This window comes from Lissotriton helveticus, chromosome 1_2, assembly GCF_964261635.1.
Source record: "Lissotriton helveticus chromosome 1_2, aLisHel1.1, whole genome shotgun sequence".
Classification (NCBI taxonomy): Eukaryota; Metazoa; Chordata; class Amphibia; order Caudata; family Salamandridae; genus Lissotriton; species Lissotriton helveticus.
The window spans coordinates 327,371,603-327,399,287 of NC_136058.1; the positions used below are offsets into that span (position 1 = coordinate 327,371,603).

Sequence of the window (27,685 nt, forward strand, 5' to 3'; positions counted from 1 at the left end):
TAACCAATCCTCAAATGATAAGGTGTCCCGTAAAAACCTCTTCCCCTTTAAGAATGTTTCAAAACAATCATTGTATGTAGAGGCATTGGTTCTATGTACCACTGCCTATTCAAATAAAATAACAATGAAACAAATATCTGTTTTTTAAATGATCTAGTTTTCCTTTAATAAATATTATTAAGGACTATTTCTCCTGTTCCACAGTTTCAAGGTTGTACTTTCCGGAACAACTTAGTATGATCCACTCACTCTTTCATGATGTACTGACATTTTGTCATTCTGCTTTTACTGTAAAGCTGGGCATATAGCTCAGTGGTAGAGCTATATTGACTCCAGATCAAGAGGTCCCTGGTTCAAATCCTGCTGTCCCCTCACCCTATTTTGATTCTGTTGTTTGTAATTGGGACTTTTCATCAATTCCATTTTGATCATCTTTGACAGAGTCAGTGTTCCCTTGGATATTGCACTTTAATAGCATTTCAGTGTTTCCTGCTCAAAGCCTGTGAGTAAATGCAGTTTTTAACACTCGGCTTGGTATTCCCTTTGGGAAATTTCTGAAACATCATTGATCAATTTTGGAATCCGGCTCTTCCTTTCACAGCACTAAACAAAGGGAATGGACTATGAAACCAATTGACAACTTTGTTATACTGTTTGGTGCTTTCTTGTATTGCACTGAAGAAATGGCGTAAAAAACTTGGCAGCGAAGCAGTCAATCTATTTCTCATTTCACCTGTGTCTTCAGTCTTACATATATTCCACCTCTTCTCTGTGCATGCAAAGTATGTGTTTGTTTGAAGCACTTCATTTTTGTGCAACGTAGGAACTATTTAATTTCTCCTTAAAAGCTCTGCCTACGTGCAAGATGTACGAAATATCATTGCAGTTGCAAGAAGGCTGGTCTGAAGAATCAGGCCATTTGCAAACGCAAAATGGTTTTTTCTGATGTATTAAATGGAAGGTATTCAAAAGGGGTGTTTGGGTGTACCTTCCAAATACCGAATTGTAGTAGTACGTAGAAATGTTTTTCCACCATAATTTGGCCAAAACAATCATACTTCATCACCATCTCCTTGATTGTTGTAACCAATCCTCAAATGATAAGGTGTCCCGTAAAAACCTCTTCCCCTTTAAGAATGTTTCAAAACAATCATTGTATGTAGAGGCATTGGTTCTATGTACCACTGCCTATTCAAATAAAATAACAATGAAACAAATATCTGTTTTTTAAATGATCTAGTTTTCCTTTAATAAATATTATTTAGGACTATTTCTCCTGTTCCACAGTTTCAAGGTTGTACTTTCCGGAACAACTTAGTATGATCCACTCACTCGTTCATGATGTACTGACATTTTGTCATTCTGCTCTTACTGTAAAGCTGGGGATATAGCTCAGTGGTAGAGCTATATTGACTGCAGATCAAGGGGTCCCTGGTTCAAATCCTGCTGTCCCCTCACCCTATTTTGATTCTGTTGTTTGTAATTGGGACTTTTCATCAATTCCATTTTGATCATCTTTGACAGAGTCAGTGTTCCCTTGGATATTGCACTTTAATAGCATTTCAGTGTTTCCTGCTCAAAGCCTGTGAGTAAATGCAGTTTTTAACACTCGGCTTGGTATTCCCTTTGGGAAATTTTTGAAACATCATTGATCAATTTTGGAATCCGGCTCTTCCTTTCACAGCACTAAACAAAGGGAATGGACTATGAAACCAATTGACAACTTTGTTATACTGTTTGGTGCTTTCTTGTATTGCACTGAAGAAATGGCGTAAAAAACTTGGCAGCGAAGCAGTCAATCTATTTCTCATTTCACCTGTGTCTTCAGTCTTACATATATTCCACCTCTTCTCTGTGCATGCAAAGTATGTGTTTGTTTGAAGCACTTCATTTTTGTGCAACGTAGGAACTATGTAATTTCTCCTTAAAAGCTCTGCCTACGTGCAAGATGTACGAAATATCATTGCAGTTGCAAGAAGGCTGGTCTGAAGAATCAGGCCATTTGCAAACGCAAAATGGTTTTTTCTGATGTATTAAATGGAAGGTATTCAAAAGGGGTGTTTGGGTGTACCTTCCAAATACCGAATTGTAGTAGTACGTAGAAATGTTTTTCCACCATAATTTGGCCAAAACAATCATACTTCATCACCATCTCCTTGATTGTGGTAACCAATCCTCAAATGATAAGGTGTCCCGTAAAAACCTCTTCCCCTTTAAGAATGTTTCAAAACAATCATTGTATGTAGAGGCATTGGTTCTATGTACCACTGCCTATTCAAATAAAATAACAATGAAACAAATATCTGTTTTTTTAAATGATCTAGTTTTCCTTTAATAAATATTATTAAGGACTATTTCTCCTGTTCCACAGTTTCAAGGTTGTACTTTCCGGAACAACTTAGTATGATCCACTCACTCTTTCATGATGTACTGACATTTTGTCATTCTGCTTTTACTGTAAAGCTGGGGATATAGCTCAGTGGTAGAGCTATATTGACTGCAGATCAAGAAGTCCCTGGTTCAAATCCTGCTGTCCCCTCACCCTATTTTGATTCTGTTGTTTGTAATTGGGACTTTTCATCAATTCCATTTGGATCATCTTTGACAGAGTCAGTGTTCCCTTGGATATTGCACTTTAATAGCATTTCAGTGTTTCCTGCTCAAAGCCTGTGAGTAAATGCAGTTTTTAACACTCGGCTTGGTATTCCCTTTGGGAAATTTCTGAAACATCATTGGTCAATTTTGGAATTCGGCTCTTCCTTTCACAGCACTAAACAAAGGGAATGGACTATGAAACCAATTGACAACTTTGTTATACTGTTTGGTGCTTTCTTGTATTGCACTGGAGAAATGGCGTATAAAACTTGGCAGCGAAGCAGTCAATCTATTTCTCATTTCACCTGTGTCTTCAGTCTTACATATATTCCACCTCTTCTCTGTGCATGCAAAGTATGTGTTTGTTTGAAGCACTTCATTTTTGTGCAACGTAGGAACTATTTAATTTCTCCTTAAAAGCTCTGCCTACGTGCAAGATGCACAAACTATCATTGCAGTTGCAAGAAGGCTGGTCTGAAGAATCAGGCCATTTGCAAACGCAAAATGGCTTTTTCTGATGTATTAAATGGAAGGTATTCGAAAGGGGTGTTTGGGTGTACCTTCCAAATACCGAATTGTAGTGGTACATAGAAATGTTTTTCCACCATAATTTGGCCCAAAACAATCATACTTCATCACCATCTCAGTGATTGTGGTAACCAATCCTCAAATGATAAGGTGTCCCGTAAAAACCTCTTCCCCTTTAAGAATGTTTCAAAACAACCATTGTATGAAGAGGCATTGGTCCAATGTAAGACTGCCTATTCAAATAAAATACCAATGAAACAAATATCTGTTTTTTAAATGATCCAGTTTTCCTTTAATAAATAATATTAAGGACTACTTCTCCTGTTCCACAGTTTCAAGGTTGTACTTTCTGGCACAACTTAGTATGATCCTCACACTCTTTCATGATGTACTGATATTTTGTCATTCTGATTCTACTGAAAAGCTGGGGATATAGCTCAGTGGTAGTGCATTTGGCTGCAGATCAAGAGGTCCCTGGTTCAAATCCGGGTGTCCCCTCACCCTTTTTTTATTCTGTTGTTTGTAATTGGGACTTTTTATCAATTCCATTTGGATCATTTCTGACAGAGTCAGTGTTCCCTTGGATATTGCACTTTAATAGCATTTCAGTGTTTCCTGCTCAAAACCTGTGAGTAAATGCAGTTTTTAACACTCGGCTTGGTATTCCCTTTGGGAAATTTCTGAAACATCATTGATCAATTTTGGAATTCGGCTCTTCCTTTCACAGCACTAAACAAAGGGAATGGACTATGAAACCAATTGACAACTTTGTTATACTGTTTGGTGCTTTCTTGTATAGCACTGAAGAAATTGCGTATAAAACTTGGCAGCGAAGCAGTCAATCTATTTCTCATTTCACCTGTGTCTTCAGTCTTACATATATTCCACCTCTTCTCTGTGCATGCAAAGTATGTGTTTGTTTGAAGCACTACATTTTTGTGCAACGTAGGAACTATTTAATTTCTCCTTAAAAGCTCTGCCTACGTGCAAGATGCACAAACTATCATTGCAGTTGCAAGAAGGCTGGTCTGAAGAATCAGGCCATTTGCAAACGCAAAATGGCTTTTTCTGATGTATTAAATGGAAGGTATTCGAAAGGGGTGTTTGGGTGTACCTTCCAAATACCGAATTGTAGTGGTACATAGAAATGTTTTTCCACCATAATTTGGCCCAAAACAATCATACTTCATCACCATCTCAGTGATTGTGGTAACCAATCCTCAAATGATAAGGTGTCCCGTAAAAACCTCTTCCCCTTTAAGAATGTTTCAAAACAACCATTGTATGAAGAGGCATTGGTCCAATGTAAGACTGCCTATTCAAATAAAATACCAATGAAACAAATATCTGTTTTTTAAATGATCCAGTTTTCCTTTAATAAATAATATTAAGGACTACTTCTCCTGTTCTAAGTTTCAAGGTTGTACTTTCTGCCAGAACTTAGTATGATCCTCACACTCTTTCATGATGTACTGATATTTTGTCATTCTGATTTTACTGCAAGTTGGGGATATAGCTCAGTGGTAGAGCATTTGACTGCAGATCAAGAGGTCCCTGGTTTAAATCCGGGTGTCCCCTCACCCTATTTTGATTCTGTTGTTTGTAATTGGGACTTTTCATCAATTCCATTTGGTTCATCTTTGACAGAGTCAGTGTTCCCTTGGATATTGCACTTTAATAGCATTTCAGTGTTTCCTGCTCAAAACCTGTGAGTAAATGCAGTTTTTAACACTCGGCTTGGTATTCCCTTTGGGAAATTTCTGAAACATCATTGATCAATTTTGGAATTCGGCTCTTCCTTTCACAGCACTAAACAAAGGGAATGGACTATGAAACCAATTGACAACTTTGATATACTGTTTGGTGCTTTCTTGTATTGCACTGGAAAAATGGCGTATAAAACTTGGCAGCGAAGCAGTCAGTCTATTTCTCATTTCACCTGTGTCTTCAGTCTTACATATATTCCATCTCTTCTCTGTGCATGCAAAGTATGTGTTTGTTTGAAGCACTTCATTTTTGTGCAACGTAGGAACTATTTAATATCTCCTTAAAAGCTCTGCCTACGTGCAAGATGCACAAACTATCATTGCAGTTGCAAGAAGGCTGGTCTGAAGAATCAGGCCATTTGCAAACGCAAAATGGCTTTTTCTGATGTATTAAATGGAAGGTATTCGAAAGGGGCGTTTGGGTGTACCTTCCAAATACTGAATTGTAGTGGTACATAGAAATGTTTTTCCACCATAATTTGGCCCAAAACAATCATACTCCATCACCATCTCAGTGATTGTGGTAACCAATCATCAAATAATAAGGTGTCCCGTAAAAACCTCTTCCCCTTTAAGAATGTTTCAAAACAATCATTGTATGTAGAGGCATTGGTTCTATGTACCACTGCCTATTCAAATAAAATAACAATGAAACAAATATCTGTTTTTTAAATGATCTAGTTTTCCTTTAATAAATATTATTAAGGACTATTTCTCCTGTTCCACAGTTTCAAGGTTGTACTTTCCGGAACAACTTAGTATGATCCACTCACTCTTTCATGATGTACTGACATTTTGTCATTCTGATTTTACTGTAAAGCTGGGGATATAGCTCAGTGGTAGAGCTATATAGACTGCAGATCAAGAGGTCCTTGGTTCAAATCCTGCTGTCCCCTCACCCTATTTTGATTCTGTTGTTTGTAATTTGGACTTTTCATCAATTCCATTTTGATCATCTTTGACAGAGTCAGTGTTCCCTTGGATATTGCACTTTAATAGCATTTCAGTGTTTCCTGCTCAAAGCCTGTGAGTAAATGCAGTTTTTAACACTCAGCTTGGTATTCCCTTTGGGAAATTTCTGAAACATCATTGATCAATTTTGGAATCCGGCTCTTCCTTTCACAGCACTAAACAAAGGGAATGGACTATGAAACCAATTGACAACTTTGTTATATTGTTTGGTGCTTTCTTGTATTGCACTGAAGAAATGGCATAAAAAACTTGGCAGCGAAGCAGTCAATCTATTTCTCATTTCACCTGTGTCTTCAGTCTTACATATATTCCACCTCTTCTCTGTGCATGCAAAGTATGTGTTTGTTTGAAGCACTTCATTTTTGTGCAACGTAGGAACTATTTAATTTCTCCTTAAAAGCTCTGCCTACGTGCAAGATGCACAAACTATCATTGCAGTTGCAAGAAGGCTGGTCTGAAGAATCAGGCCATTTGCAAACGCAAAATGGCTTTTTCTGATGTATTAAATGGAAGGTATTCAAAAGGGGTGTTTGGGTGTACCTTCCAAATACCGAATTGTAGTGGTACATAGAAATGTTTTTCCACCATAATTTGGCCCAAAACAATCATACTTCATCACCATCTCAGTGATTGTGGTAACCATTCCTCAAATGATAAGGTGTCCCGTAAAAACCTCTTCCCCTTTAAGAATGTTTCAAAACAATCATTGTATGTAGAGGCATTGGTTCTATGTACCACTGCCTATTCAAATAAAATAACAATGAAACAAATATCTGTTTTTTAAATGATCTAGTTTTCCTTTAATAAATAATATTAAGGACTATTTCTCCTGTTCCACAGTTTCAAGGTTGTACTTTCCGGAACAACTTAGTATGATCCACTCACTCTTTCATGATGTACTGACATTTTGTCATTCTGTTTTTACTGTAAAGTTGGGGATATAGCTCAGTGGTAGAGCTATATTGACTGCAGATCAAGAGGTCCCTGGTTCAAATCCTGCTGTCCCCTCACCCTATTTTGATTCTGTTGTTTGTAATTGGGACTTTCCTTCAATTCCATTTGGATCATCTTTGACAGAGTCAGTGTTCCCTTGGATATTGCACTTTAATGGCATTAGAGTGTTTGCTTCTCAAAACCTGTGAGTAAATGCAGTTTTTAACACTCGGCTTGGTATTCCCTTTGGGAAATTTCTGAAACATCATTGATCAATTTTGGAATTCGGCTCTTCCTTTCACAGCACTAAACAAAGGGAATGGACTATGAAACCAATTGACAACTTTGTTATACTGTTTGGTGCTTTCTTGTATTGCACTGAAGAAATGGCGTATAAAACTTGGCAGCGAAGCAGTCAATCTATTTCTCATTTCACCTGTGTCTTCAGTCTTACATATATTCCACCTCTTCTCTGTGCATGCAAAGTATGTGTTTGTTTGAAGCCCTTCATTTTTGTGCAACGTAGGAACTATTTAATTTCTCCTTAAAAGCTCTGCCTACGTGCAAGATGCACAAACTATCATTGCAGTTGCAAGAAGGCTGGTCTGAAGAATCAGGCCATTTGCAAACGCAAAATGGCTTTTTCTGATGTATTAAATGGAAGGTATTCGAAAGGGGTGTTTGGGTGTACCTTCCAAATACTGAATTGTAGTGGTACATAGAAATGTTTTTCCACCATAATTTGGCCCAAAACAATCATACTTCATCACCATCTCAGTGATTGTGGTAACCAATCATCAAATAATAAGGTGTCCCGTAAAAACCTCTTCCCCTTTAAGAATGTTTCAAAACAATCATTGTATGTAGAGGCATTGGTTCTATGTACCACTGCCTATTCAAATAAAATAACAATGAAACAAATATCTGTTTTTTAAATGATCTAGTTTTCCTTTAATAAATATTATTAAGGACTATTTCTCCTGTTCCACAGTTTCAAGGTTGTACTTTCCGGAACAACTTAGTATGATCCACTCACTCTTTCATGATGTACTGACATTTTGTCATTCTGATTTTACTGTAAAGCTGGGGATATAGCTCAGTGGTAGAGCTATATAGACTGCAGATCAAGAGGTCCTTGGTTCAAATCCTGCTGTCCCCTCACCCTCTTTTGATTCTGTTGTTTGTAATTTGGACTTTTCATCAATTCCATTTTGATCATCTTTGACAGAGTCAGTGTTCCCTTGGATATTGCACTTTAATAGCATTTCAGTGTTTCCTGCTCAAAGCCTGTGAGGAAATGCAGTTTTTAACACTCGGCTTGGTATTCCCTTTGGGAAATTTCTGAAACATCATTGATCAATTTTGGAATACGGCTCTTCCTTTCACAGCACTAAACAAAGGGAATGGACTATGAAACCAATTGACAACTTTGTTATACTGTTTGGTGCTTTCTTGTATTGCACTGAAGAAATGGCATAAAAAACTTGGCAGCGAAGCAGTCAATCTATTTCTCATTTCACCTGTGTCTTCAGTCTTACATATATTCCACCTCTTCACTGTGCATGCAAAGTATGTGTTTGTTTGAAGCACTTCATTTTTGTGCAACGTAGGAACTATTTAATTTCTCCTTAAAAGCTCTGCCTACGTGCAAGATGCACAAACTATCATTGCAGTTGCAAGAAGGCTGGTCTAAAGAATCAGGCCATTTGCAAACGCAAAATGGCTTTTTCTGATGTATTAAATGGAAGGTATTCAAAAGGGGTGTTTGGGTGTACCTTCCAAATACCGAATTGTAGTGGTACATAGAAATGTTTTTCCACCATAATTTGGCCCAAAACAATCATACTTCATCACCATCTCAGTGATTGTGGTAACCAATCCTCAAATGATAAGGTGTCCCGTAAAAACCTCTTCCCCTTTAAGAATGTTTCAAAACAATCATTGTATGTAGAGGCATTGGTTCTATGTACCACTGCCTATTCAAATAAAATAACAATGAAACAAATATCTGTTTTTTAAATGATCTAGTTTTCCTTTAATAAATAATATTAAGGACTATTTCTCCTGTTCCACAGTTTCAAGGTTGTACTTTCCAGAACAACTTAGAATGATCCACTCACTCTTTCATGATGTACTGACATTTTGTCATTCTGTTTTTACTGTGAAGCTGGGGATATAGCTCAGTGGTAGAGCTATATTGACTGCAGATCAAGAGGTACCTGGTTCAAATCCTGCTGTCCCCTCACCCTATTTTGATTCTGTTGTTTGTAATTGGGACTTTTCATCAATTCCATTTTGATCATCTTTGACAGAGTCAGTGTTCCCTTGGATATTGCACTTTAATAGCATTTCAGTGTTTCCTGCTCAAAGCCTGTGAGTAAATGCAGTTTTTAACACTCGGCTTGGTATTCCCTTTGGGAAATTTCTGAAACATCATTGATCAATTTTGGAATCCGGCTCTTCCTTTCACAGCACTAAACAAAGGGAATGGACTATGAAACCAATTGACAACTTTGTTATACTGTTTGGTGCTTTCTTGTATTGCACTGAAGAAATGGCGTAAAAAACTTGGCAGCGAAGCAGTCAATCTATTTCTCATTTCACCTGTGTCTTCAGTCTTACATATATTCCACCTCTTCTCTGTGCATGCAAAGTATGTGTTTGTTTGAAGCACTTCATTTTTGTGCAACGTAGGAACTATTTAATTTCTCCTTAAAAGCTCTGCCTACGTGCAAGATGTACGAACTATCATTGCAGTTGCAAGAAGGCTGGTCTGAAGAATCAGGCCATTTGCAAACGCAAAATGGCTTTTTCTGATGTATTAAATGGAAGGTATTCAAAAGGGGTGTTTGGGTGTACCTTCCAAATACCGAATTGTAGTAGTACGTAGAAATGTTTTTCCACCATAATTTGGCCAGAACAATCATACTTCATCACCATCTCCTTGATTGTGGTAACCAATCCTCAAATGATAAGGTGTCCCGTAAAAACTTCTTCCCCTTTAAGAATGTTTCAAAACAATCATTGTATGTAGAGGCATTGGTCCTATGTACCACTGCCTATTCAAATAAAATAACAATGAAACAAATAAATCTGTTTTTTAAATGATCCAGTTTTCCTTTAATATATAATATTAAGGACTACTTCTCCTGTTCCACAGTTTCAAGGTTGTACTTACTGGCACAACTTAGTATGATCCTCACACTCTTTCATGATGTACTGATATTTTGTCATTCTGCTTTTACTGTAAAGCTGGGCATATAGCTCAGTGGTAGAGCTATATTGACTCCAGATCAAGAGGTCCCTGGTTCAAATCCTGCTGTCCCCTCACCCTATTTTGATTCTGTTGTTTGTAATTGGGACTTTTCATCAATTCCATTTTGATCATCTTTGACAGAGTCAGTGTTCCCTTGGATATTGCACTTTAATAGCATTTCAGTGTTTCCTGCTCAAAGCCTGTGAGTAAATGCAGTTTTTAACACTCGGCTTGGTATTCCCTTTGGGAAATTTCTGAAACATCATTGATCAATTTTGGAATCCGGCTCTTCCTTTCACAGCACTAAACAAAGGGAATGGACTATGAAACCAATTGACAACTTTGTTATACTGTTTGGTGCTTTCTTGTATTGCACTGAAGAAATGGCGTAAAAAACTTGGCAGCGAAGCAGTCAATCTATTTCTCATTTCACCTGTGTCTTCAGTCTTACATATATTCCACCTCTTCTCTGTGCATGCAAAGTATGTGTTTGTTTGAAGCACTTCATTTTTGTGCAACGTAGGAACTATTTAATTTCTCCTTAAAAGCTCTGCCTACGTGCAAGATGTACGAAATATCATTGCAGTTGCAAGAAGGCTGGTCTGAAGAATCAGGCCATTTGCAAACGCAAAATGGTTTTTTCTGATGTATTAAATGGAAGGTATTCAAAAGGGGTGTTTGGGTGTACCTTCCAAATACCGAATTGTAGTAGTACGTAGAAATGTTTTTCCACCATAATTTGGCCAAAACAATCATACTTCATCACCATCTCGTTGATTGTTGTAACCAATCCTCAAATGATAAGGTGTCCCGTAAAAACCTCTTCCCCTTTAAGAATGTTTCAAAACAATCATTGTATGTAGAGGCATTGGTTCTATGTACCACTGCCTATTCAAATAAAATAACAATGAAACAAATATCTGTTTTTTAAATGATCTAGTTTTCCTTTAATAAATATTATTTAGGACTATTTCTCCTGTTCCACAGTTTCAAGGTTGTACTTTCCGGAACAACTTAGTATGATCCACTCACTCGTTCATGATGTACTGACATTTTGTCATTCTGCTCTTACTGTAAAGCTGGGGATATAGCTCAGTGGTAGAGCTATATTGACTGCAAATCAAGAGGTCCCTGGTTCAAATCCTGCTGTCCCCTCACCCTATTTTGATTCTGTTGTTTGTAATTGGGACTTTTCATCAATTCCATTTTGATCATCTTTGACAGTGTCAGTGTTCCCTTGGATATTGCACTTTAATAGCATTTCAGTGTTTCCTGCTCAAAGCCTGTGAGTAAATGCAGTTTTTAACACTCGGCTTGGTATTCCCTTTGGGAAATTTTTGAAACATCATTGATCAATTTTGGAATCCGGCTCTTCCTTTCACAGCACTAAACAAAGGGAATGGACTATGAAACCAATTGACAACTTTGTTATACTGTTTGGTGCTTTCTTGTATTGCACTGAAGAAATGGCGTAAAAAACTTGGCAGCGAAGCAGTCAATCTATTTCTCATTTCACCTGTGTCTTCAGTCTTACATATATTCCACCTCTTCTCTGTGCATGCAAAGTATGTGTTTGTTTGAAGCACTTCATTTTTGTGCAACGTAGGAACTATGTAATTTCTCCTTAAAAGCTCTGCCTACGTGCAAGATGTACGAAATATCATTGCAGTTGCAAGAAGGCTGGTCTGAAGAATCAGGCCATTTGCAAACGCAAAATGGTTTTTTCTGATGTATTAAATGGAAGGTATTCAAAAGGGGTGTTTGGGTGTACCTTCCAAATACCGAATTGTAGTAGTACGTAGAAATGTTTTTCCACCATAATTTGGCCAAAACAATCATACTTCATCACCATCTCCTTGATTGTGGTAACCAATCCTCAAATGATAAGGTGTCCCGTAAAAACCTCTTCCCCTTTAAGAATGTTTCAAAACAATCATTGTATGTAGAGGCATTGGTTCTATGTACCACTGCCTATTCAAATAAAATAACAATGAAACAAATATCTGTTTTTTTAAATGATCTAGTTTTCCTTTAATAAATATTATTAAGGACTATTTCTCCTGTTCCACAGTTTCAAGGTTGTACTTTCCGGAACAACTTAGTATGATCCACTCACTCTTTCATGATGTACTGACATTTTGTCATTCTGCTTTTACTGTAAAGCTGGGGATATAGCTCAGTGGTAGAGCTATATTGACTGCAGATCAAGAAGTCCCTGGTTCAAATCCTGCTGTCCCCTCACCCTATTTTGATTCTGTTGTTTGTAATTGGGACTTTTCATCAATTCCATTTGGATCATCTTTGACAGAGTCAGTGTTCCCTTGGATATTGCACTTTAATAGCATTTCAGTGTTTCCTGCTCAAAGCCTGTGAGTAAATGCAGTTTTTAACACTCGGCTTGGTATTCCCTTTGGGAAATTTCTGAAACATCATTGGTCAATTTTGGAATTCGGCTCTTCCTTTCACAGCACTAAACAAAGGGAATGGACTATGAAACCAATTGACAACTTTGTTATACTGTTTGGTGCTTTCTTGTATTGCACTGGAGAAATGGCGTATAAAACTTGGCAGCGAAGCAGTCAATCTATTTCTCATTTCACCTGTGTCTTCAGTCTTACATATATTCCACCTCTTCTCTGTGCATGCAAAGTATGTGTTTGTTTGAAGCACTTCATTTTTGTGCAACGTAGGAACTATTTAATTTCTCCTTAAAAGCTCTGCCTACGTGCAAGATGCACAAACTATCATTGCAGTTGCAAGAAGGCTGGTCTGAAGAATCAGGCCATTTGCAAACGCAAAATGGCTTTTTCTGATGTATTAAATGGAAGGTATTCGAAAGGGGTGTTTGGGTGTACCTTCCAAATACCGAATTGTAGTGGTACATAGAAATGTTTTTCCACCATAATTTGGCCCAAAACAATCATACTTCATCACCATCTCAGTGATTGTGGTAACCAATCCTCAAATGATAAGGTGTCCCGTAAAAACCTCTTCCCCTTTAAGAATGTTTCAAAACAACCATTGTATGAAGAGGCATTGGTCCAATGTAAGACTGCCTATTCAAATAAAATACCAATGAAACAAATATCTGTTTTTTAAATGATCCAGTTTTCCTTTAATAAATAATATTAAGGACTACTTCTCCTGTTCCACAGTTTCAAGGTTGTACTTTCTGGCACAACTTAGTATGATCCTCACACTCTTTCATGATGTACTGATATTTTGTCATTCTGATTCTACTGAAAAGCTGGGGATATAGCTCAGTGGTAGTGCATTTGGCTGCAGATCAAGAGGTCCCTGGTTCAAATCCGGGTGTCCCCTCACACTTTTTTTATTCTGTTGTTTGTAATTGGGACTTTTTATCAATTCCATTTGGATCATTTCTGACAGAGTCAGTGTTCCCTTGGATATTGCACTTTAATAGCATTTCAGTGTTTCCTGCTCAAAACCTGTGAGTAAATGCAGTTTTTAACACTCGGCTTGGTATTCCCTTTGGGAAATTTCTGAAACATCATTGATCAATTTTGGAATTCGGCTCTTCCTTTCACAGCACTAAACAAAGGGAATGGACTATGAAACCAATTGACAACTTTGTTATACTGTTTGGTGCTTTCTTGTATAGCACTGAAGAAATTGCGTATAAAACTTGGCAGCGAAGCAGTCAATCTATTTCTCATTTCACCTGTGTCTTCAGTCTTACATATATTCCACCTCTTCTCTGTGCATGCAAAGTATGTGTTTGTTTGAAGCACTTCATTTTTGTGCAACGTAGGAACTATTTAATTTCTCCTTAAAAGCTCTGCCTACGTGCAAGATGCACAAACTATCATTGCAGTTGCAAGAAGGCTGGTCTGAAGAATCAGGCCATTTGCAAACGCAAAATGGCTTTTTCTGATGTATTAAATGGAAGGTATTCGAAAGGGGTGTTTGGGTGTACCTTCCAAATACCGAATTGTAGTGGTACATAGAAATGTTTTTCCACCATAATTTGGCCCAAAACAATCATACTTCATCACCATCTCAGTGATTGTGGTAACCAATCCTCAAATGATAAGGTGTCCCGTAAAAACCTCTTCCCCTTTAAGAATGTTTCAAAACAACCATTGTATGAAGAGGCATTGGTCCAATGTAAGACTGCCTATTCAAATAAAATACCAATGAAACAAATATCTGTTTTTTAAATGATCCAGTTTTCCTTTAATAAATAATATTAAGGACTACTTCTCCTGTTCTAAGTTTCAAGGTTGTACTTTCTGCCAGAACTTAGTATGATCCTCACACTCTTTCATGATGTACTGATATTTTGTCATTCTGATTTTACTGCAAGTTGGGGATATAGCTCAGTGGTAGAGCATTTGACTGCAGATCAAGAGGTCCCTGGTTTAAATCCGGGTGTCCCCTCACCCTATTTTGATTCTGTTGTTTGTAATTGGGACTTTTCATCAATTCCATTTGGATCATCTTTGACAGAGTCAGTGTTCCCTTGGATATTGCACTTTAATAGCATTTCAGTGTTTCCTGCTCAAAACCTGTGAGTAAATGCAGTTTTTAACACTCGGCTTGGTATTCCCTTTGGGAAATTTCTGAAACATCATTGATCAATTTTGGAATTCGGCTCTTCCTTTCACAGCACTAAACAAAGGGAATGGACTATGAAACCAATTGACAACTTTGATATACTGTTTGGTGCTTTCTTGTATTGCACTGGAAAAATGGCGTATAAAACTTGGCAGCGAAGCAGTCAGTCTATTTCTCATTTCACCTGTGTCTTCAGTCTTACATATATTCCATCTCTTCTCTGTGCATGCAAAGTATGTGTTTGTTTGAAGCACTTCATTTTTGTGCAACGTAGGAACTATTTAATATCTCCTTAAAAGCTCTGCCTACGTGCAAGATGCACAAACTATCATTGCAGTTGCAAGAAGGCTGGTCTGAAGAATCAGGCCATTTGCAAACGCAAAATGGCTTTTTCTGATGTATTAAATGGAAGGTATTCGAAAGGGGCGTTTGGGTGTACCTTCCAAATACTGAATTGTAGTGGTACATAGAAATGTTTTTCCACCATAATTTGGCCCAAAACAATCATACTCCATCACCATCTCAGTGATTGTGGTAACCAATCATCAAATAATAAGGTGTCCCGTAAAAACCTCTTCCCCTTTAAGAATGTTTCAAAACAATCATTGTATGTAGAGGCATTGGTTCTATGTACCACTGCCTATTCAAATAAAATAACAATGAAACAAATATCTGTTTTTTAAATGATCTAGTTTTCCTTTAATAAATATTATTAAGGACTATTTCTCCTGTTCCACAGTTTCAAGGTTGTACTTTCCGGAACAACTTAGTATGATCCACTCACTCTTTCATGATGTACTGACATTTTGTCATTCTGATTTTACTGTAAAGCTGGGGATATAGCTCAGTGGTAGAGCTATATTGACTGCAGATCAAGAGGTCCCTGGTTCAAATCCTGCTGTCCCCTCACCCTATTTTGATTCTGTTGTTTGTAATTGGGACTTTTCATCAATTCCATTTTGATCATCTTTGACAGAGTCAGTGTTCCCTTGGATATTGCACTTTAATAGCATTTCAGTGTTTCCTGCTCAAAGCCTGTGAGTAAATGCAGTTTTTAACACTCGGCTTGGTATTCCCTTTGGGAAATTTCTGAAACATCATTGATCAATTTTGGAATCCGGCTCTTCCTTTCACAGCACTAAACAAAGGGAATGGACTATGAAACCAATTGACAACTTTGTTATACTGTTTGGTGCTTTCTTGTATTGCACTGAAGAAATGGCGTAAAAAACTTGGCAGCGAAGCAGTCAATCTATTTCTCATTTCACCTGTGTCTTCAGTCTTACATATATTCCACCTCTTCTCTGTGCATGCAAAGTATGTGTTTGTTTGAAGCACTTCATTTTTGTGCAACGTAGGAACTATTTAATTTCTCCTTAAAAGCTCTGCCTACGTGCAAGATGTACGAACTATCATTGCAGTTGCAAGAAGGCTGGTCTGAAGAATCAGGCCATTTGCAAACGCAAAATGGCTTTTTCTGATGTATTAAATGGAAGGTATTCAAAAGGGGTGTTTGGGTGTACCTTCCAAATACCGAATTGTAGTAGTACGTAGAAATGTTTTTCCACCATAATTTGGCCAGAACAATCATACTTCATCACCATCTCCTTGATTGTGGTAACCAATCCTCAAATGATAAGGTGTCCCGTAAAAACCTCTTCCCCTTTAAGAATGTTTCAAAACAATCATTGTATGTAGAGGCATTGGTCCTATGTACCACTGCCTATTCAAATAAAATAACAATGAAACAAATAAATCTGTTTTTTAAATGATCCAGTTTTCCTTTAATATATAATATTAAGGACTACTTCTCCTGTTCCACAGTTTCAAGGTTGTACTTACTGGCACAACTTAGTATGATCCTCACACTCTTTCATGATGTACTGATATTTTGTCATTCTGATTTCACTGAAAAGCTGGGGATATAGCTCAGTGGTAGAGCATTTGACTGCAGATCAAGAGGTCCCTGGTTCTAATCCAGGTGTCCCCTCACTCTATTTTGATTCTGTTGTTTGTAATTGGGACTTTCCATCAATTCCATTTGGATCATCTTTGACATAGTCAGTGTTCCCTTGGATATTGCACTTTAATGGCATTAGAGTGTTTGCTTCTCAAAACCTGTGAGTAAATGCAGTTTTTAACACTCGGCTTGGTATTCCCTTTGGGAAATTTCTGAAACATCATTGATCAATTTTGGAATTCGGCTCTTCCTTTCACAGCACTAAACAAAGGGAATGGACTATGAAACCAATTGACAACTTTGTTATACTGTTTGGTGCTTTCTTGTATTGCACTGAAGAAATGGCGTATAAAACTTGGCAGCGAAGCAGTCAATCTATTTCTCATTTCACCTGTGTCTTCAGTCTTACATATATTCCACCTCTTCTCTGTGCATGCAAAGTATGTGTTTGTTTGAAGCCCTTCATTTTTGTGCAACGTAGGAACTATTTAATTTCTCCTTAAAAGCTCTGCCTACGTGCAAGATGCACAAACTATCATTGCAGTTGCAAGAAGGCTGGTCTGAAGAATCAGGCCATTTGCAAACGCAAAATGGCTTTTTCTGATGTATTAAATGGAAGGTATTCGAAAGGGGTGTTTGGGTGTACCTTCCAAATACTGAATTGTAGTGGTACATAGAAATGTTTTTCCACCATAATTTGGCCCAAAACAATCATACTTCATCACCATCTCAGTGATTGTGGTAACCAATCATCAAATAATAAGGTGTCCCGTAAAAACCTCTTCCCCTTTAAGAATGTTTCAAAACAATCATTGTATGTAGAGGCATTGGTTCTATGTACCACTGCCTATTCAAATAAAATAACAATGAAACAAATATCTGTTTTTTAAATGATCTAGTTTTCCTTTAATAAATATTATTAAGGACTATTTCTCCTGTTCCACAGTTTCAAGGTTGTACTTTCCGGAACAACTTAGTATGATCCACTCACTCTTTCATGATGTACTGACATTTTGTCATTCTGATTTTACTGTAAAGCTGGGGATATAGCTCAGTGGTAGAGCTATATAGACTGCAGATCAAGAGGTCCTTGGTTCAAATCCTGCTGTCCCCTCACCCTCTTTTGATTCTGTTGTTTGTAATTTGGACTTTTCATCAATTCCATTTTGATCATCTTTGACAGAGTCAGTGTTCCCTTGGATATTGCACTTTAATAGCATTTCAGTGTTTCCTGCTCAAAGCCTGTGAGGAAATGCAGTTTTTAACACTCGGCTTGGTATTCCCTTTGGGAAATTTCTGAAACATCATTGATCAATTTTGGAATACGGCTCTTCCTTTCACAGCACTAAACAAAGGGAATGGACTATGAAACCAATTGACAACTTTGTTATACTGTTTGGTGCTTTCTTGTATTGCACTGAAGAAATGGCATAAAAAACTTGGCAGCGAAGCAGTCAATCTATTTCTCATTTCACCTGTGTCTTCAGTCTTACATATATTCCACCTCTTCTCTGTGCATGCAAAGTATGTGTTTGTTTGAAGCACTTCATTTTTGTGCAACGTAGGAACTATTTAATTTCTCCTTAAAAGCTCTGCCTACGTACAAGATGCACAAACTATCATTGCAGTTGCAAGAAGGCTGGTCTGAAGAATCAGGCCATTTGCAAACGCAAAATGGCTTTTTCTGATGTATTAAATGGAAGGTATTCAAAAGGGGTGTTTGGGTGTACCTTCCAAATACCGAATTGTAGTGGTACATAGAAATGTTTTTCCACCATAATTTGGCCCAAAACAATCATACTTCATCACCATCTCAGTGATTGTGGTAACCAATCCTCAAATGATAAGGTGTCCCGTAAAAACCTCTTCCCCTTTAAGAATGTTTCAAAACAATCATTGTATGTAGAGGCATTGGTTCTATGTACCACTGCCTATTCAAATAAAATAACAATGAAACAAATATCTGTTTTTTAAATGATCTAGTTTTCCTTTAATAAATAATATTAAGGACTATTTCTCCTGTTCCACAGTTTCAAGGTTGTACTTTCCGGAACAACTTAGTATGATCCACTCACTCTTTCATGATGTACTGACATTTTGTCATTCTGTTTTTACTGTGAAGCTGGGGATATAGCTCAGTGGTAGAGCTATATTGACTGCAGATCAAGAGGTACCTGGTTCAAATCCTGCTGTCCCCTCACCCTATTTTGATTCTGTTGTTTGTAATTGGGACTTTTCATCAATTCCATTTTGATCATCTTTGACAGAGTCAGTGTTCCCTTGGATATTGCACTTTAATAGCATTTCAGTGTTTCCTGCTCAAAGCCTGTGAGTAAATGCAGTTTTTAACACTCGGCTTGGTATTCCCTTTGGGAAATTTCTGAAACATCATTGATCAATTTTGGAATCCGGCTCTTCCTTTCACAGCACTAAACAAAGGGAATGGACTATGAAACCAATTGACAACTTTGTTATACTGTTTGGTGCTTTCTTGTATTGCACTGAAGAAATGGCGTAAAAAACTTGGCAGCGAAGCAGTCAATCTATTTCTCATTTCACCTGTGTCTTCAGTCTTACATATATTCCACCTCTTCTCTGTGCATGCAAAGTATGTGTTTGTTTGAAGCACTTCATTTTTGTGCAACGTAGGAACTATTTAATTTCTCCTTAAAAGCTCTGCCTACGTGCAAGATGTACGAACTATCATTGCAGTTGCAAGAAGGCTGGTCTGAAGAATCAGGCCATTTGCAAACGCAAAATGGCTTTTTCTGATGTATTAAATGGAAGGTATTCAAAAGGGGTGTTTGGGTGTACCTTCCAAATACCGAATTGTAGTAGTACGTAGAAATGTTTTTCCACCATAATTTGGCCAGAACAATCATACTTCATCACCATCTCCTTGATTGTGGTAACCAATCCTCAAATGATAAGGTGTCCCGTAAAAACCTCTTCCCCTTTAAGAATGTTTCAAAACAATCATTGTATGTAGAGGCATTGGTCCTATGTACCACTGCCTATTCAAATAAAATAACAATGAAACAAATAAATCTGTTTTTTAAATGATCCAGTTTTCCTTTAATATATAATATTAAGGACTACTTCTCCTGTTCCACAGTTTCAAGGTTGTACTTACTGGCACAACTTAGTATGATCCTCACACTCTTTCATGATGTACTGATATTTTGTCATTCTGATTTCACTGAAAAGCTGGGGATATAGCTCAGTGGTAGAGCATTTGACTGCAGATCAAGAGGTCCCTGGTTCTAATCCAGGTGTCCCCTCACTCTATTTTGATTCTGTTGTTTGTAATTGGGACTTTCCATCAATTCCATTTGGATCATCTTTGACAGAGTCAGTGTTCCCTTGGATATTGCACTTTAATGGCATTAGAGTGTTTGCTTCTCAAAACCTGTGAGTAAATGCAGTTTTTAACACTCGGCTTGGTATTCCCTTTGGGAAATTTCTGAAACATCATTGATCAATTTTGGAATTCGGCTCTTCCTTTCACAGCACTAAACAAAGGGAATGGACTATGAAACCAATTGACAACTTTGTTATACTGTTTGGTGCTTTCTTGTATTGCACTGAAGAAATGGCGTATAAAACTTGGCAGCGAAGCAGTCAATCTATTTCTCATTTCACCTGTGTCTTCAGTCTTACATATATTCCACCTCTTCTCTGTGCATGCAAAGTATGTGTTTGTTTGAAGCCCTTCATTTTTGTGCAACGTAGGAACTATTTAATTTCTCCTTAAAAGCTCTGCCTACGTGCAAGATGTACGAACTATCATTGCAGTTGCAAGAAGGCTGGTCTGAAGAATCAGGCCATTTGCAAACGCAAATGGCTTTTTCTGATGTATTAAATGGAAGGTATTCGAAAGGGGTGTTTGGGTGTACCTTCCACATACCGAATTGTAGTGGTACGTAGAAATTTTTTTCCTCCATAATTTGGCCCAAAACAATCATACTTCATCACCATCTCCGTGATTGTGGTAACCAATCCTCAAATGATAAGGTGTCCCGTAAAAACCTCTTCCCCTTTAAGAATGTTTCAAATCAATCATTGTATGTAGAGGCATTGGTCCTATGTACCACTGCCTATTCAAATAAAATAACAATGAAACAAATATCTGTTTTTTAAATGATCCAGTTTTCCTTCAATAAATAATATTAAGGACTACTTCTCCTGTTCCACAGTTTCAAGGTTGTACTTTCCGGAACAACTTAGTATGATCCTCTCACTCATTCATGATGCACTGATGTTTTGTCATTCTGATTTTTCTGTAACCCTGGGGATATAGCTCCGTGGTAGAGCATTTGACTGCAGATCAAGAGGTCCCTGGTTCAAATCCAGGTGTCCCCTCACCCTATTTTGATTCTGTTGTTTGTAATTGGGACTTTCCATCAATTCCATTTGGATCATCTTTGACAGAGTCAGTGTTCCCTTGGATATTGCACTTTAATGGCATTACAGTGTTTGCTTCTCAAAACCTGTGAGTAAATGCAGTTTTTAACACTCGGCTTGGTATTCCCTTTGGGAAATTTCTGAAACATCATTGATCAATTTTGGAATTCGGCTCTTCCTTTCACAGCACTAAACAAAGGGAATGGACTATGAAACCAATTGACAACTTTGTTATACTGTTTGGTGCTTTCTTGTATTGCACTGAAGAAATTGCGTATAAAACTTGGCAGCGAAGCAGTCAATCTATTTCTCATTTCACCTGTGTCTTCAGTCTTACATATATTCCACCTCTTCTCTGTGCATGCAAAGTATGTGTTTGTTTGAAGCACTTCATTTTTGTGCAACGTAGGAACTATTTAATTTCTCCTTAAAAGCTCTGCCTACGTGCAAGATGCACAAACTATCATTGCAGTTGCAAGAAGGCTGGTCTGAAGAATCAGGCCATTTGCAAACGCAAAATGGCTTTTTCTGATGTATTAAATGGAAGGTATTTAAAAGGGGTGTTTGGGTGTACCTTCCAAATACCGAATTGTAGTGGTACATAGAAATGTTTTTCCACCATAATTTGGCCCAAAACAATCATACTTCATCACCATCTCAGTGATTGTGGTAACCATTCCTCAAATGATAAGGTGTCCCGTAAAAACCTCTTCCCCTTTAAGAATGTTTCAAAACAATCATTGTATGTAGAGGCATTGGTTCTATGTACCACTGCCTATTCAAATAAAATAACAATGAAACAAATATCTGTTTTTTAAATGATCTAGTTTTCCTTTAATAAATAATATTAAGGACTATTTCTCCTGTTCCACAGTTTCAAGGTTGTACTTTTCGGAACAACTTAGTATGATCCACTCACTCTTTCATGATGTACTGACATTTTGTCATTCTGTTTTTACTGTAAAGTTGGGGATATAGCTCAGTGGTAGAGCTATATTGACTGCAGATCAAGAGGTCCCTGGTTCAAATCCTGCTGTCCCCTCACCCTATTTTGATTCTGTTGTTTGTAATTGGGACTTTTCATCAATTCCATTTTGATCATCTTTGACAGAGTCAGTGTTCCCTTGGATATTGCACTTTAATAGCATTTCAGTGTTTCCTGCTCAAAGCCTGTGAGTAAATGCAGTTTTTAACACTCGGCTTGGTATTCCCTTTGGGAAATTTCTGAAACATCATTGATCAATTTTGGAATCCGGCTCTTCCTTTCACAGCACTAAACAAAGGGAATGGACTATGAAACCAATTGACAACTTTGTTATACTGTTTGGTGCTTTCTTGTATTGCACTGAAGAAATGGCGTAAAAAACTTGGCAGCGAAGCAGTCAATCTATTTCTCATTTCACCTGTGTCTTCAGTCTTACATATATTCCACCTCTTCTCTGTGCATGCAAAGTATGTGTTTGTTTGAAGCACTTCATTTTTGTGCAATGTAGGAACTATTTAATTTCTCCTTAAAAGCTCTGCCTACGTGCAAGATGTACGAACTATCATTGCAGTTGCAAGAAGGCTGGTCTGAAGAATCAGGCCATTTGCAAACGCAAAATGGCTTTTTCTGATGTATTAAATGGAAGGTATTCAAAAGGGGTGTTTGGGTGTACCTTCCAAATACCGAATTGTAGTAGTACGTAGAAATGTTTTTCCACCATAATTTGGCCAGAACAATCATACTTCATCACCATCTCCTTGATTGTGGTAACCAATCCTCAAATGATAAGGTGTCCCGTAAAAACCTCTTCCCCTTTAAGAATGTTTCAAAACAATCATTGTATGTAGAGGCATTGGTCCTATGTACCACTGCCTATTCAAATAAAATAACAATGAAACAAATAAATCTGTTTTTTAAATGATCCAGTTTTCCTTTAATATATAATATTAAGGACTACTTCTCCTGTTCCACAGTTTCAAGGTTGTACTTACTGGCACAACTTAGTATGATCCTCACACTCTTTCATGATGTACTGATATTTTGTCATTCTGATTTCACTGAAAAGCTGGGGATATAGCTCAGTGGTAGAGCATTTGACTGCAGATCAAGAGGTCCCTGGTTCTAATCCAGGTGTCCCCTCACTCTATTTTGATTCTGTTGTTTGTAATTGGGACTTTCCATCAATTCCATTTGGATCATCTTTGACAGAGTCAGTGTTCCCTTGGATATTGCACTTTAATGGCATTAGAGTGTTTGCTTCTCAAAACCTGTGAGTAAATGCAGTTTTTAACACTCGGCTTGGTATTCCCTTTGGGAAATTTCTGAAACATCATTGATCAATTTTGGAATTCGGCTCTTCCTTTCACAGCACTAAACAAAGGGAATGGACTATGAAACCAATTGACAACTTTGTTATACTGTTTGGTGCTTTCTTGTATTGCACTGAAGAAATGGCGTATAAAACTTGGCAGCGAAGCAGTCAATCTATTTCTCATTTCACCTGTGTCTTCAGTCTTACATATATTCCACCTCTTCTCTGTGCATGCAAAGTATGTGTTTGTTTGAAGCCCTTCATTTTTGTGCAACGTAGGAACTATTTAATTTCTCCTTAAAAGCTCTGCCTACGTGCAAGATGCACAAACTATCATTGCAGTTGCAAGAAGGCTGGTCTGAAGAATCAGGCCATTTGCAAACGCAAAATGGCTTTTTCTGATGTATTAAATGGAAGGTATTCGAAAGGGGTGTTTGGGTGTACCTTCCAAATACTGAATTGTAGTGGTACATAGAAATGTTTTTCCACCATAATTTGGCCCAAAACAATCATACTTCATCACCATCTCAGTGATTGTGGTAACCAATCATCAAATAATAAGGTGTCCCGTAAAAACCTCTTCCCCTTTAAGAATGTTTCAAAACAATCATTGTATGTAGAGGCATTGGTTCTATGTACCACTGCCTATTCAAATAAAATAACAATGAAACAAATATCTGTTTTTTAAATGATCTAGTTTTCCTTTAATAAATATTATTAAGGACTATTTCTCCTGTTCCACAGTTTCAAGGTTGTACTTTCCGGAACAACTTAGTATGATCCACTCACTCTTTCATGATGTACTGACATTTTGTCATTCTGATTTTACTGTAAAGCTGGGGATATAGCTCAGTGGTAGAGCTATATAGACTGCAGATCAAGATGTCCTTGGTTCAAATCCTGCTGTCCCCTCACCCTCTTTTGATTCTGTTGTTTGTAATTTGGACTTTTCATCAATTCCATTTTGATCATCTTTGACAGAGTCAGTGTTCCCTTGGATATTGCACTTTAATACCATTTCAGTGTTTCCTGCTCAAAGCCTGTGAGGAAATGCAGTTTTTAACACTCGGCTTGGTATTCCCTTTGGGAAATTTCTGAAACATCATTGATCAATTTTGGAATCCGGCTCTTCCTTTCACAGCACTAAACAAAGGGAATGGACTATGAAACCAATTGACAACTTTGTTATACTGTTTGGTGCTTTCTTGTATTGCACTGAAGAAATGGCATAAAAAACTTGGCAGCGAAGCAGTCAATCTATTTCTCATTTCACCTGTGTCTTCAGTCTTACATATATTCCACCTCTTCTCTGTGCATGCAAAGTATGTGTTTGTTTGAAGCACTTCATTTTTGTGCAACGTAGGAACTATTTAATTTCTCCTTAAAAGCTCTGCCTACGTGCAAGATGCACAAACTATCATTGCAGTTGCAAGAAGGCTGGTCTGAAGAATCAGGCCATTTGCAAACGCAAAATGGCTTTTTCTGATGTATTAAATGGAAGGTATTCAAAAGGGGTGTTTGGGTGTACCTTCCAAATACCGAATTGTAGTGGTACATAGAAATGTTTTTCCACCATAATTTGGCCCAAAACAATCATACTTCATCACCATCTCAGTGATTGTGGTAACCAATCCTCAAATGATAAGGTGTCCCGTAAAAACCTCTTCCCCTTTAAGAATGTTTCAAAACAATCATTGTATGTAGAGGCATTGGTTCTATGTACCACTGCCTATTCAAATAAAATAACAATGAAACAAATATCTGTTTTTTAAATGATCTAGTTTTCCTTTAATAAATAATATTAAGGACTATTTCTCCTGTTCCACAGTTTCAAGGTTGTACTTACCGGAACAACTTAGTATGATCCACTCACTCTTTCATGATGTACTGACATTTTGTCATTCTGTTTTTACTGTAAAGCTGGGGATATAGCTCAGTGGTAGAGCTATATTGACTGCAGATCAAGAGGTACCTGGTTCAAATCCTGCTGTCCCCTCACCCTATTTTGATTCTGTTGTTTGTAATTGGGACTTTTCATCAATTCCATTTTGATCATCTTTGACAGAGTCAGTGTTCCCTTGGATATTGCACTTTAATAGCATTTCAGTGTTTCCTGCTCAAAGCCTGTGAGTAAATGCAGTTTTTAACACTCGGCTTGGTATTCCCTTTGGGAAATTTCTGAAACATCATTGATCAATTTTGGAATCCGGCTCTTCCTTTCACAGCACTAAACAAAGGGAATGGACTATGAAACCAATTGACAACTTTGTTATACTGTTTGGTGCTTTCTTGTATTGCACTGAAGAAATGGCGTAAAAAACTTGGCAGCGAAGCAGTCAATCTATTTCTCATTTCACCTGTGTCTTCAGTCTTACATATATTCCACCTCTTCTCTGTGCATGCAAAGTATGTGTTTGTTTGAAGCACTTCATTTTTGTGCAACGTAGGAACTATTTAATTTCTCCTTAAAAGCTCTGCCTACGTGCAAGATGTACGAACTATCATTGCAGTTGCAAGAAGGCTGGTCTGAAGAATCAGGCCATTTGCAAACGCAAAATGGTTTTTTCTGATGTATTAAATGGAAGGTATTCAAAAGGGGTGTTTGGGTGTACCTTCCAAATACCGAATTGTAGTAGTACGTAGAAATGTTTTTCCACCATAATTTGGCCAGAACAATCATACTTCATCACCATCTCCTTGATTGTGGTAACCAATCCTCAAATGATAAGGTGTCCCGTAAAAACCTCTTCCCCTTTAAGAATGTTTCAAAACAATCATTGTATGTAGAGGCATTGGTCCTATGTACCACTGCCTATTCAAATAAAATAACAATGAAACAAATAAATCTGTTTTTTAAATGATCCAGTTTTCCTTTAATATATAATATTAAGGACTACTTCTCCTGTTCCACAGTTTCAAGGTTGTACTTACTGGCACAACTTAGTATGATCCTCACACTCTTTCATGATGTACTGATATTTTGTCATTCTGATTTCACTGAAAAGCTGGGGATATAGCTCAGTGGTAGAGCATTTGACTGCAGATCAAGAGGTCCCTGGTTCTAATCCAGGTGTCCCCTCACTCTATTTTGATTCTGTTGTTTGTAATTGGGACTTTCCATCAATTCCATTTGGATCATCTTTGACAGAGTCAGTGTTCCCTTGGATATTGCACTTTAATGGCATTAGAGTGTTTGCTTCTCAAAACCTGTGAGTAAATGCAGTTTTTAACACTCGGCTTGGTATTCCCTTTGGGAAATTTCTGAAACATCATTGATCAATTTTGGAATTCGGCTCTTCCTTTCACAGCACTAAACAAAGGGAATGGACTATGAAACCAATTGACAACTTTGTTATACTGTTTGGTGCTTTCTTGTATTGCACTGAAGAAATGGCGTATAAAACTTGGCAGCGAAGCAGTCAATCTATTTCTCATTTCACCTGTGTCTTCAGTCTTACATATATTCCACCTCTTCTCTGTGCATGCAAAGTATGTGTTTGTTTGAAGCCCTTCATTTTTGTGCAACGTAGGAACTATTTAATTTCTCCTTAAAAGCTCTGCCTACGTGCAAGATGTACGAACTATCATTGCAGTTGCAAGAAGGCTGGTCTGAAGAATCAGGCCATTTGCAAACGCAAATGGCTTTTTCTGATGTATTAAATGGAAGGTATTCGAAAGGGGTGTTTGGGTGTACCTTCCACATACCGAATTGTAGTGGTACGTAGAAATTTTTTTCCTCCATAATTTGGCCCAAAACAATCATACTTCATCACCATCTCCGTGATTGTGGTAACCAATCCTCAAATGATAAGGTGTCCCGTAAAAACCTCTTCCCCTTTAAGAATGTTTCAAATCAATCATTGTATGTAGAGGCATTGGTCCTATGTACCACTGCCTATTCAAATAAAATAACAATGAAACAAATATCTGTTTTTTAAATGATCCAGTTTTCCTTCAATAAATAATATTAAGGACTACTTCTCCTGTTCCACAGTTTCAAGGTTGTACTTTCCGGAACAACTTAGTATGATCCTCTCACTCATTCATGATGCACTGATGTTTTGTCATTCTGATTTTTCTGTAAACCTGGGGATATAGCTCCATGGTAGAGCATTTGACTGCAGATCAAGAGGTCCCTGGTTCAAATCCTGGTGTCCCCTCACCCTATTTTGATTCTGTTGTTTGTAATTGGGACTTTCCATCAATTCCATTTGGATCATCTTTGACAGAGTCAGTGTTCCCTTGGATATTGCACTTTAATGGCATTACAGTGTTTGCTTCTCAAAACCTGTGAGTAAATGCAGTTTTTAACACTCGGCTTGGTATTCCCTTTGGGAAATTTCTGAAACATCATTGATCAATTTTGGAATTCGGCTCTTCCTTTCACAGCACTAAA

General features: G+C 37.5%; 6 non-coding genes across 6 annotated transcripts; all 6 read left to right on the top strand.

Moving 5' to 3' along the window:
- Positions 1–4,629: 4,629 nt before the first annotated feature.
- TRNAC-GCA (transfer RNA cysteine (anticodon GCA)) lies at positions 4,630–4,701 on the top strand. Its single transcript has one exon. It is a non-coding gene; the product is annotated as a tRNA-Cys (tRNA).
- A 9,678-nt stretch (positions 4,702–14,379) lies between these two features.
- Positions 14,380–14,451, top strand: TRNAC-GCA (transfer RNA cysteine (anticodon GCA)). Its single transcript has one exon. It is a non-coding gene; the product is annotated as a tRNA-Cys (tRNA).
- A 2,095-nt stretch (positions 14,452–16,546) lies between these two features.
- On the top strand, positions 16,547–16,618 carry TRNAC-GCA (transfer RNA cysteine (anticodon GCA)). Its single transcript has one exon. It is a non-coding gene; the product is annotated as a tRNA-Cys (tRNA).
- A 3,179-nt stretch (positions 16,619–19,797) lies between these two features.
- On the top strand, positions 19,798–19,869 carry TRNAC-GCA (transfer RNA cysteine (anticodon GCA)). Its single transcript has one exon. It is a non-coding gene; the product is annotated as a tRNA-Cys (tRNA).
- A 3,176-nt stretch (positions 19,870–23,045) lies between these two features.
- TRNAC-GCA (transfer RNA cysteine (anticodon GCA)) lies at positions 23,046–23,117 on the top strand. Its single transcript has one exon. It is a non-coding gene; the product is annotated as a tRNA-Cys (tRNA).
- Positions 23,118–26,296: 3,179 nt separating this feature from the next.
- TRNAC-GCA (transfer RNA cysteine (anticodon GCA)) lies at positions 26,297–26,368 on the top strand. The gene has a single exon. It is a non-coding gene; the product is annotated as a tRNA-Cys (tRNA).
- Positions 26,369–27,685: the final 1,317 nt, after the last annotated feature.